This window comes from Abramis brama, assembly GCF_963993115.1.
Source record: "Abramis brama genome assembly, chromosome: 6".
Lineage (NCBI taxonomy): Eukaryota > Metazoa > Chordata > Actinopteri > Cypriniformes > Leuciscidae > Abramis > Abramis brama.
Window position 1 is genome coordinate 47,313,993 of NC_139968.1, and position 10,435 is coordinate 47,324,427.

General features: G+C 37.2%; 1 long non-coding RNA gene across 1 annotated transcript; it reads left to right on the forward strand.

Annotated features, from left to right (window-relative positions):
* Positions 1–5,905: 5,905 nt before the first annotated feature.
* On the forward strand, positions 5,906–7,954 carry LOC311085444. Its single transcript, XR_014606829.1, has 3 exons — positions 5,906–5,997; positions 6,233–6,318; positions 7,400–7,954. It is a non-coding gene; the product is annotated as an uncharacterized lncRNA (long non-coding RNA).
* The last annotated feature ends 2,481 nt before the right edge of the window (positions 7,955–10,435 follow it).

Consider the following 10,435-nt stretch of genomic DNA (forward strand, 5'->3'; position numbering starts at 1 on the left):
ACATTTAAAAAAAAAAAACGTTTTCATAACATTTCCAAAAAGATAAAACGTTGTTAAAATATTTTTTTTTTAAACTGGATGTTTGGAACGTTAAGAAAACATTCATAAATAATGTTTTTCTAACATTTCCAAAATGACAGAATGGAATGTTCTTCTAAAGTTCACATAAATAATGAAAAATAACGTTCTTAATACTTTAAAAAAAAACTGATGTTTTGAACGTTCAGAAAACATTCAGAAATAACGTTTTCATAACTTAATGGGAATGTTAGAAATACATTCTAAGAACATATTTTTGTTATCTGGGAACATTTTCTCTCAATATTATGAGAACATCAGTCAAGTACAAATAACATCACAAGGATGTTCTAAAAACTTTGTTCTAAGAACGTTTTTCTCTCAACGTTACGAGAATGTTTTAACTCTATAAAAATGATAAGAATGTTCCAGAAACTTTATTTCAGGAAAGATTTTTACCAACATTTACATAACGTTAGTGAAAGTTATGGGAACTTTCCCTGTTAGCTGGGTATACGCTTCAGATCTGGATACGGCCTGGATCCGGCGGACTGCGGTAAACCTCGGGATAAACAGAGAGACTAATATTAGCGTAGACGCCATTCTTCTCATGATGTAACGAGTACATCAGGATTTATGGGAAGTGTTCCCGGTTCCGGCTGACCTAAACTATGCAGCCTAACATTGATGCATTATGTGTATGCTAGGTCAAAGAGATGTGTCTTTAATCTGGCTTTGAACTGACAGAGTGTGTCTGCTTCCCGGACAATGTTAGGAAGACTGTTACAAAGTTTTGGTGCTAAATAGGAGAAGGATCTGCCGTCAGCAGTCGATTTAGATATTCTAGGTATTATCAACTGGCCGGAGTTTTGAGATTGCAATAGATGTGAAGGACTATAATGCGTTAAGAGCTCGCTCAAGCACTGCGGAGCTAAACCATTTAGCGCTTTGTAAGTAATCAGCAATATTTTAAAATGTATGCAATGTTTAATAGGGAGCCAGTGCAGTGTTGACAGAACTGGGCTAATATGGTCATACTTCCTGGTTCTGGTAAGAACTCGAGCTGCTGCGTTTTGGACCAGCTGTAGTTTGTTTATTAAGCGTGTAGGGCAGCCACCCAGTAGAGCATTACAGTAATCTCGCCTTGAGGTCATGAACGCATTAACTAATTGTTCCGCATTTGTCAATGAGAGCATATGACGTAATTTAGATATATTTTTAAGATGGAAAGATATGGTATCTGGTTTTACAGATGCTAGACACGTGACTTTCAAATGAAAGATTGGTATCAAAGAGCACACCCAGGTTCATAACTGACGACGAAGACTTGACAGAGCAGCCATCAAGTGTTAGACAGTATTCTAGGTTATTACGGGAGGATGTTTTTTGTCCAATAATTAGAATATCTGTTTTTTTTTCCAGAATTAAGTAGTAGGAAATTACTAGTCATCCAATTTTTTATATCAGCTATGCATTCCGTTAATTTTGTGAATTGGTAAGTTTCATCAGGGCGTGCAGAAATATCATCAATATCAGTATCAATATCATCAGCATAACAATGAAAACTAATTCCATGCTTCCTAATGATATCTCCTAAGGGTAGTATGTACAGAGTGAGTGAGTGAGTGAGTGTGTGTGTGTGTGTGTGTGTGTGTGTGTGTGTGTGTGTGAGGGTAGCATGTACAGAGTGAACAGCAGCGGTCCTAGTACTGAGCCTTGTGGTACGCCATACTGAACTTGTGATCGATGAGACATCTCATCATTTACTGCTACAAACTGATAACGGTCAGATAAGTGTGATTTAAACCATGCTAGTGCGATTCCACTAATACCAACATAGTTTTCTAGTCTATTTAAAAGAACGTTGTGGTCAATGGTGTCAAACGCAGCACTAAGATCGAGTAACACTAATAGAGAGATACAACCACGATCGGATGATAAGAGCAAATCATTTGTGAGTCTAATGAGAGCCGTCTCAGTACTATGGTACAGTCTAAACCCGGACTGGAAATCCTCGCAGATATCATTTCTTTCTAGAAAGGAACACAGTTTTTCTTTTTTTGTGATCAAATGTTTATTGAAAGAAAAAGAACAAGAAGATATTAAGCATTTCAAAATCACAAGCAGCAGTCAACAGAAAATAGGTATATATATCTATATATACACACATGCACAAAAACAAAATATACACATACATTGCAATATACATTAAAAAAAACAAAAAACAAAAAAACAACAACAACAACAAGGGGAATAACTCAATTTCAGGAACTTGAATTAATGAGTACACAGAATAAACCAACTTGAATTAAATCAGATAAAGAAAAGAAATCATCTCACCCAGGCTTTTAGTGATTCAGAAACAGTGTTCCAATTACAGAGAGCCTTTTCATTCACACCATTAACTCGAGCATTAGACAATTCTAGAAGAGTCACATCTAAAAAATTAAGAATCCCACATTTAATAGAAAGTTAATGACTTCCATCTCAATGCAATCATCTTTTTAGCAGCTGTGAGGCCAGCTAGTACTGTGCGCTTATGCTGATTATTAAGGTTCAACATTGTTAGGTTACTCAGTAACAGGACAGGCACCGTTACAGGTATCGTTGCTGAAACCAGATCAGATAATTTGGATGCCACCTGAGTCCAAAATTGAGCAACAGGTGGACACTCCCACATCATATGTAAGAAAGTGCCAGGAACCTTCAGAACGCATTGGGTACAGGTTGGATCAGTTAATCTCTTCATTAAATGGAGTTTACGAGGTGTTAAATACATTCTATGTACAAAGTTGAAATGTATCTGTTGGTGGTCAGGATTACGAGAGGCCTCCTTTATATTTACCCAAACATCCTCCCAATTAAATTCTGGATCCAAACTTGGGCAGTCACATCTCCACAGCCTATCTAAAGGCAATTTGGCATAGGAGGCTTCCAATATAAAGTTATATAATATGGACACCAAGCCCCTATTATTCCCTTGAGCAATAATCAACTTATACAATGGGTGTACAAGCAAAGGTTGCTGCCAAGGAACACCATACGCTTTGAGGGCCGATCTAAGCTGTAGATAAAAGAAAAATGAGGATGCTGGCAAATTGAATGAGTTTGCAATGTCTTGAAAAGAGCACAAACCAGAATCATTATAAATGTCTTTCAAATGACGAATACCACTCCTACTCCAATGTGAAGGAGGAATGGGTCTGCCTCCAATTGTCAATCCTTTATTATTAAATATGGGAGATTGTGTATGCCACTTGCAGGAGACCTTGCATCTAGATTCAACTAACCTCCAGGTTTGAATAAGATGGGAAACTATGGGACCAAAGCGCAGCCGACATTGCTTATTTGATACATTAGAGAAAAGGATGTCATCCAGATTCTATGGATGCACAATATTTTCTTCTATCTTGCGCCAAGAGACAGGAATATAAGGGTTAAACCATACAAGCAAAGGCCGGAGTACAATAGACCAAAAATAGAGCTTACAATCAGGCACTGCCAAACCCCCATCTACCCTCTTCCTCTGTAAAGTAGCCAGTTTTAAACGTGGTCTTTTTCTATTCCAGATGAATTGGGAGATATTACCATGGATTTTATTCCAGAAGGAGACTGCTTTTTCTAATATCTTTGACAGAAAAGGCAGATTCGAGATCGGCCTGTAATTGACTAATTCTGTATGATCAAGTTGCGTTTTTTTAACAGGCGGTTTAATCATAGCCAGCTTAAACGTTTTTGGTACGTATCCTAATGACAAATATGAATTAATGATTTAGCAAGGTTAAGAAGAGGATCTATGACCTCTGGAAGCATCTCTTTTAGTAGCTTAGTAGGAATAGGGTCTAACATACATGTTGTAGATTTAGATGATTTCTTTAGATTCTTCCTCTTCTATAGCAATGAATGAATAACATTTTTCCTCAGGGAGACTACAATGCTCTGCCTGATGCGATACTGTAGTAGACGGTTGCATAGTTATAATTTTCTCTCTGATATTATCAATCTTAAAAGTGAAGAAGTTCATAAAGTTATTACTGCTGTGCTGCTTGGAAACTTCTGGGCTTGAATTTTTATTTTTCGTTAGTTTAGCCACTGTTTCAAATAAATACCTAGGGTTTTGTTTATTTCTTTCTAATAGGGTTGAAAAATAAGCAGATCTAGCAGCTTTTAACCCTCTGGGGTCTGAGGTGTTTTTGGGGTCCTTGAGATGTTCTGACATGCCCTGACATTTGTGCTTTTTTCAGTTGCTTATAAACATATTAATGGCAAAGGTGTAATTACACTCTATTTAGCACAAACAGGGCTACCATAATATGTGAACAATGTATGTACATGTTTGTATTTTTGAGAGAATAATGTTTATGCATGGTTATTGAAAAAACTAAAAATGAAAATTCCTGAAATAAGGCCACAAAACACATACTAAATATGTGTCCACAACTTTTGACTTGTTACCTAGAGTTTTTGCTTCAAAATGATCTGAAAATCATCCTGCCTAATCATTCACATAAAACAATACATTGATTTAAATTAAAGCCTACATGTAAAGCCTACATTGGAACAAACACTATAATAACATCTTAGTTGATGACTTTATTTTTGACAAAACATAATATATATATTTAACATATGAGCAGAAATTGGCAAACAAAAGCAGTAGGCCTAGTCTATTTTACAGTAAAAACTTTATAATCTATCCAAAACTACGAAATGTTGTCTTTCATATTTCGTCTGTAACATAGGCATATTGTTTTATATGCGGTGCTTATACAAAGACATTTTATTTCAACATATTTCAGTAGATTTTTACTCATCTCAGTATAGCAATATAGTTTGGTAAAAGCTGTTCATTCATTCACACACAGAAACGCGATTCATATTTAAACAGTCTTTTTGCGGTTTACATACACTATTCCATATCGCGATTAGAACAAAGCACTTAATAATAATAAAAAAACCTTACTATTCACAATCCTCAGATTGATCCATCCGTTGCTCCTCGAAATGAAACCAAACCAGCACTTTTCCAGGATTATTCCTCACAGCCTCGCAAGACAAAGTAAAGTACTGTAATCTGATTAAAATTGGTGTGTTTTATCGAGTTAATGTGGGCGTTGACATGTTTGCATGGATCGCCTCAGATCATTTGCGTTTGAATAGCGCACGCTCTCCGTGGGCGTGGTCACATTAAAAGATAATAAGCTGTAATGAGCTGAAACGAGAACGACTGACATCTCTCTCTTTTCATATAGATTACATAAACAGAGAATATTTGTTTTTATTATGAATTAGATCATTTAAAAGTACACACTTAAATGATTATAAAGATATATAGCTCATGCCTGGGTGAATAGTATTCGTTTAGAGTATAAGTTTAGAGACGTGCTCCAAAAAAAAAGTTCACGGTGACGGAGAGCCAGAAAGCACACCCTGTTTATTTACTACAAAAGCACAAAGACGACATTTAACAGTTTATTTTTTCATATTTCTTAAGTCTGTATGACCAAAAATGACGGAGTATTTTAAATCTATTTTGCTGCTATGTGAAAAAAATAGAGCAAAACGCGCCGGCGTTTGCCGACCCCAGAGGGTTAAGGCCTCTCTGTATGCAATATTAAATAGTTCTGTGTGTATAATATTACCTCAGAATGCACATTACTAGCTTATCCTAAAACTTAAACAAAATAATAATAATAAATGCTGACCAATACTTAACTATATTAAATTTTTTATTATACTGAAAATGATATAATTTAATAAAACATGCAAAATGTAATTTGTTTTGTCATGTGACATAGCTATGCATGAATATACACTAGATAAATGCAGTGAAACATCTAAATTTTCAGTCAAGCAATGAATTAATGTATACACATTATGTATACACATCTCACACAGCCCTGCGCTGATTGGACCAGAGGAACCGGGAGCGGTGGATTTTTGCAAAACAAATAACAGGCTCCAGGTGGCGGTAGAAGTGTGAGTTTTTTTCAAAAAAATATGTTGTTCTGTCGGAGCATAGTATCGGTTTCAGTGAATATGATAAAAAAAAATCTTGCTGACTGCAGCTTTAAATGTTTATATTTTATATACTGACAAAAATAAGAAACATGAATAAATTAGTAAAAGAACAAATAAAAGTACCCATCACAATAAACTAATGCATATAAAATAAACAACACATGAAACAATTCAAACAATAATGTATTTACAGGTGCTGAACCCCAAATCCTACTGCAATCTCAACACAGCGGTTCCCATTCTGCGGCTTTATTCTGATGAATCAGCTGACCACCAGAGGTGAGCCGTGCCTTCGTGCCGGAGGTTGTTGCATGCTGCACTGTGTTTTACAATCTGAGGCAATAAGGGCCAGTGGAGTGATGGAGGGTCTCATAAGGGCAGGTGGAGTGATGGAGGGTCTCGTAAGGGCAGGTGGAGTGATGGAGGGTCTCGTAAAGGGTCTCATAAGGGCAGGTGGAGTGATGGAGGGTCTCGTAAGGGGTCTCATAAGGGCAGGTGGAGTGATGGAGGGTCTCGTAAGGACAGGTGGAGTGATGGAGGGTCTCGTAAGGGCAGGTGGAGTGATGGAGGGTCTCGTAAGGGGTCTCGTAAGGGCAGGTGGAGTGATGGAGGGTCTCGTAAGGACAGGTGGAGTGATGGAGGGTCTCGTAAGGGCAGGTGGAGTGATGGAGGGTCTCGTAAGGGCTGGTGGAGTGATGGAGGTTCTCGTAAGGACTGGTGGAGTGATGGAGGGTCTCGTAAGGGCAGGTGGAGTGATGGAGGGACTCGTAAGGGCAGGTGGAGTGATGGAGGGTCTCGTAAGGGCTGGTGGAGTGATGGAGGTTCTCGTAAGGGCTGGTGGAGTGATGGAGGGTCTCGTAAGGGCAGGTGGAGTGATGGAGGGTCTCGTAAGGGCTGGTGGAGTGATGGAGGGTCTCGTAAGGGCTGGTGGAGTGATGGAGGGTCTCGTAAGGGCTGGTGGAGTGATGGAGGGTCTCGTAAGGGCAGGTGGAGTGATGGAGGGTCTCGTAAGGGCTGGTGGAGTGATGGAGGGTCTCGTAAGGGCTGGTGGAGTGATGGAGGGTCTCGTAAGGGCAGGTGGAGTGATGGAGGGTCTCGTCCATGGCACTGTTTCCAGGATTCAGCTCTGGGTTCTTCATCCTCAGTGCTCACACCAGTCTGCAGAGATTTCAGATCCTACAAAAATGCACAAACATTATGCAAAAGCAGTCATTTTAACAGCACAATGTCATTTGATTTCTGTATTAAAAGTAACATAAATGACCTTACTTTATATTTTAGTAAAATACCTAAAACCTTTTTTCCCCAACAAATGAACTACAACTTAATATTTAATCGATTTTGTTATTCATTTCTGTAGTGTACTCACTCAAAGCCTTAAGCTTCACGAGCCACTCTCCACCGGATAAACACATCTGTTCATCTGATCAAGATTCAAGAGATCCGTTCAAGATTCACGTTACCTCTGTGATTTATGAGCTCAATAAACCTGTATTGAGTTCACCTGCCCCCTGATTTATGAACCTGTAACATCCAGACAAGATTCACGTTACCTCTGTGATTTATGAACTCAACACTTCATTTACATGGTGAGGTTGTTGCTGATGTGTTAACTCAATTTTTATCCAACATAAATGTTCCTCAATTTATCAACAGTACAAATGGACAAATAAAATATATAACTTATGTTTTTACTTTACTTACAGCACATTTGTCTAATGTAAATAGTGTTGACAACAGTGAATTATCCTACATAATAGCACACATTCATCACTCAGATGTCTATTTCATGTTGTGAAGTGCTCTTCTGCAATACTTTTAGAATATTTTCCTGTCAGATGTAAATAGACATTTGAAATAAGCGTCTTTAAGATGTAACGTTATATAGTTATGTAAATCCACTGTAGAGATGTATGTGTGCTTACTGGAGCTCCCCTGTTAGCTATACATAATAAAACATGTGTAACGCTCAGCCTAGATTATAGGTGATGATACACAAAAACTTTACGGTCATGACCCTTCTTTAAACTTGTGTTTGAATGTTTATCAAAAAAAAAACGCTTGGATAACTTCAACTCGGTTTAAATCCCAAGTGTATTTACAATAAGTAGAAGAAAAAAATACCAAGAAATATATATGTTACCGGCAAAGTGTGTAATCCGGCATTATATAGAATGCCTAGGTAATGTATAGAATTAGGTAATGTATTTTTGGCAAAAAATATCAGGAATTCTATACATTGCCTAGGCATTCTATACAATACCGGGATTTCACACTTTGCCAGTAACATATACATACACATCTCATACAAAGAAAAACAAGAAAAAAGTTAGAATCTATATGTAAGAGAGCGGAGGAATTGTCCGTAATTGTCCTGTATTTTGACATGGTTTAGTGTAAAATTTTTGCCCATCTTTTGGAAAATTCAGTTTTAAAAGTAAAAAATTATCATTTTAGCCACTAGATGGCTATTGTTATGAACTGCTCCGAGACATGAAGGTTGAGGATCCAAATGCAGTTTATTAAAGTAAATCAAAATCGTTATCAGAATCCAGGCAAAGGTCATACACAGGCAGGCAATCCAAACAAACAGACAAATCCAGAGGGTGAGGCAGGAACGGGAAAACCAGGACACGGGCAGAGATCAAGAACCAGGAACAATGACAACAAAGGAAACGCTCAGAAATGCAGTGGAATAACGTACAAGACTTCGCAGGGAATGATGAGGTGAACCAGGGTTATATGGGGTGAACTAAACAATATAATGAGACACAGGTGAATGATAATCAGGGATGATGAGTCCGGGCAGTGAATTATGGGAAATGTAGTTGTGAGTGAATAATAATAGTCTGATGTAGAGTGCCCTCAGGTGGCTCTCAAGGGCACTCCAGCTGATGACCGTTAAAGCTATAGAGCTCCACTATATGCTATTTGACTAACTGAAAGACATCTTTTCACAAGTTTTTCCAGTTGGATTCATATCTAAATATTATGAAATCACAGGTATAACAATAAAAATGACTTTTTGTCAAAGTTGAGCATTTTTTTGTACTGAAAAAAATATTTTTGTTTCAATAATTTTACATTATGATTAGAATCAAACCTGAAAAAGATGTTACAAAGAGAAAAGCTGAGTTTTTAGAGTTTATCATTTATTTCAATCTTCTTTTTTTCATATAATTGTACAAATTTCTATGCGGGGTCTCCAGAGACTCCAAAGACCATGAGTGTGACTTTTGTTTTCACGCTAACATAAAAACAGATATCATTACAATAAATTATTTATTATTTTTTTATTTTTTAGTTCTAGAAACTGTTGAGAGCCGTACAAAGTTTCATGCCATTTAGACAAAGAGAACATTTTTAAAAAATGTAGCAAAAGTCATTTGTGGGTCAAAAAGACCCCGAAGAACGCTCAAGGGTTAAACTGTAGTTATTTTTATCCTAAGATACAGTTACACAGCCCATAGACTGACTGATAACAGAAGTCCTTGAAATGTCTTTGCCTTTTTTTCCTAGCACATGATATGCAAAAAGTGTAAAGTATAAAATAAGTTGTGGCAGTGTGGATTCTTTCCATTGTGAAAGTCTTAGAATTGAAGGTTTTACATATGAATGGCTTTATGCTTTATATACATTTTAAGATTTGCTTTGCTTCAATAGGATGAAATGGCTTTTTATACATTATATTTTTTAAAGGATTAACTCATTTTTACTTTTATCACATAACGCAGACTTCTATGTTAAAAAGCTCAGTAATCAACAACATTGATTCAGATAAAAAGAACTAAGTCAATGCCACTTGTCTAAAGGACAATAAATGAGTAAATCTCTAAGAAATCCCAATAAATGCTTCCACACAGATGAGATGTCGTGTCATGATTGGGAGATTTGGTTTGGCAAGAGCGAGTATCCTTGGCATTTGTCTGATGGTTTCAGAGCTCTTTCTCTGTGTCAGTTAATCCCACTGGAACTTCACCAATGCCGTGGAGGAGCTGTCAGATGGCTCTGGGATACGGTTTCAAGCATATGCAAGTTGAGCATATTTATAAATAAGACATATTATAAAAGTTGTTTAGACTTAAATGGTTTGTGGAGTGAGAAGAAATGCCAGCGAGGGCAATCTAAATATATAGCCTTTACTGTGAATGTCCTCTTTAATGTTTTTACTGTATTCCCAAACATTATAAAACGCCTGAAGCTGTTCAGATGATTTACACCTTTACAGTTTTCAAGATATAAACACACAATAGCAGTTAACATGCAATCCTCATCCGGGAACTCTGAGTGACAGTTCAGTGATCCTGCAACTAAACGTGCCGTTTGTTGTTTGAACCGCTGTGTGTGTGTGTGTGTGTGTGAGAGAGAGAGAGAGAGAGAGAGAGAGAGTGTGAGA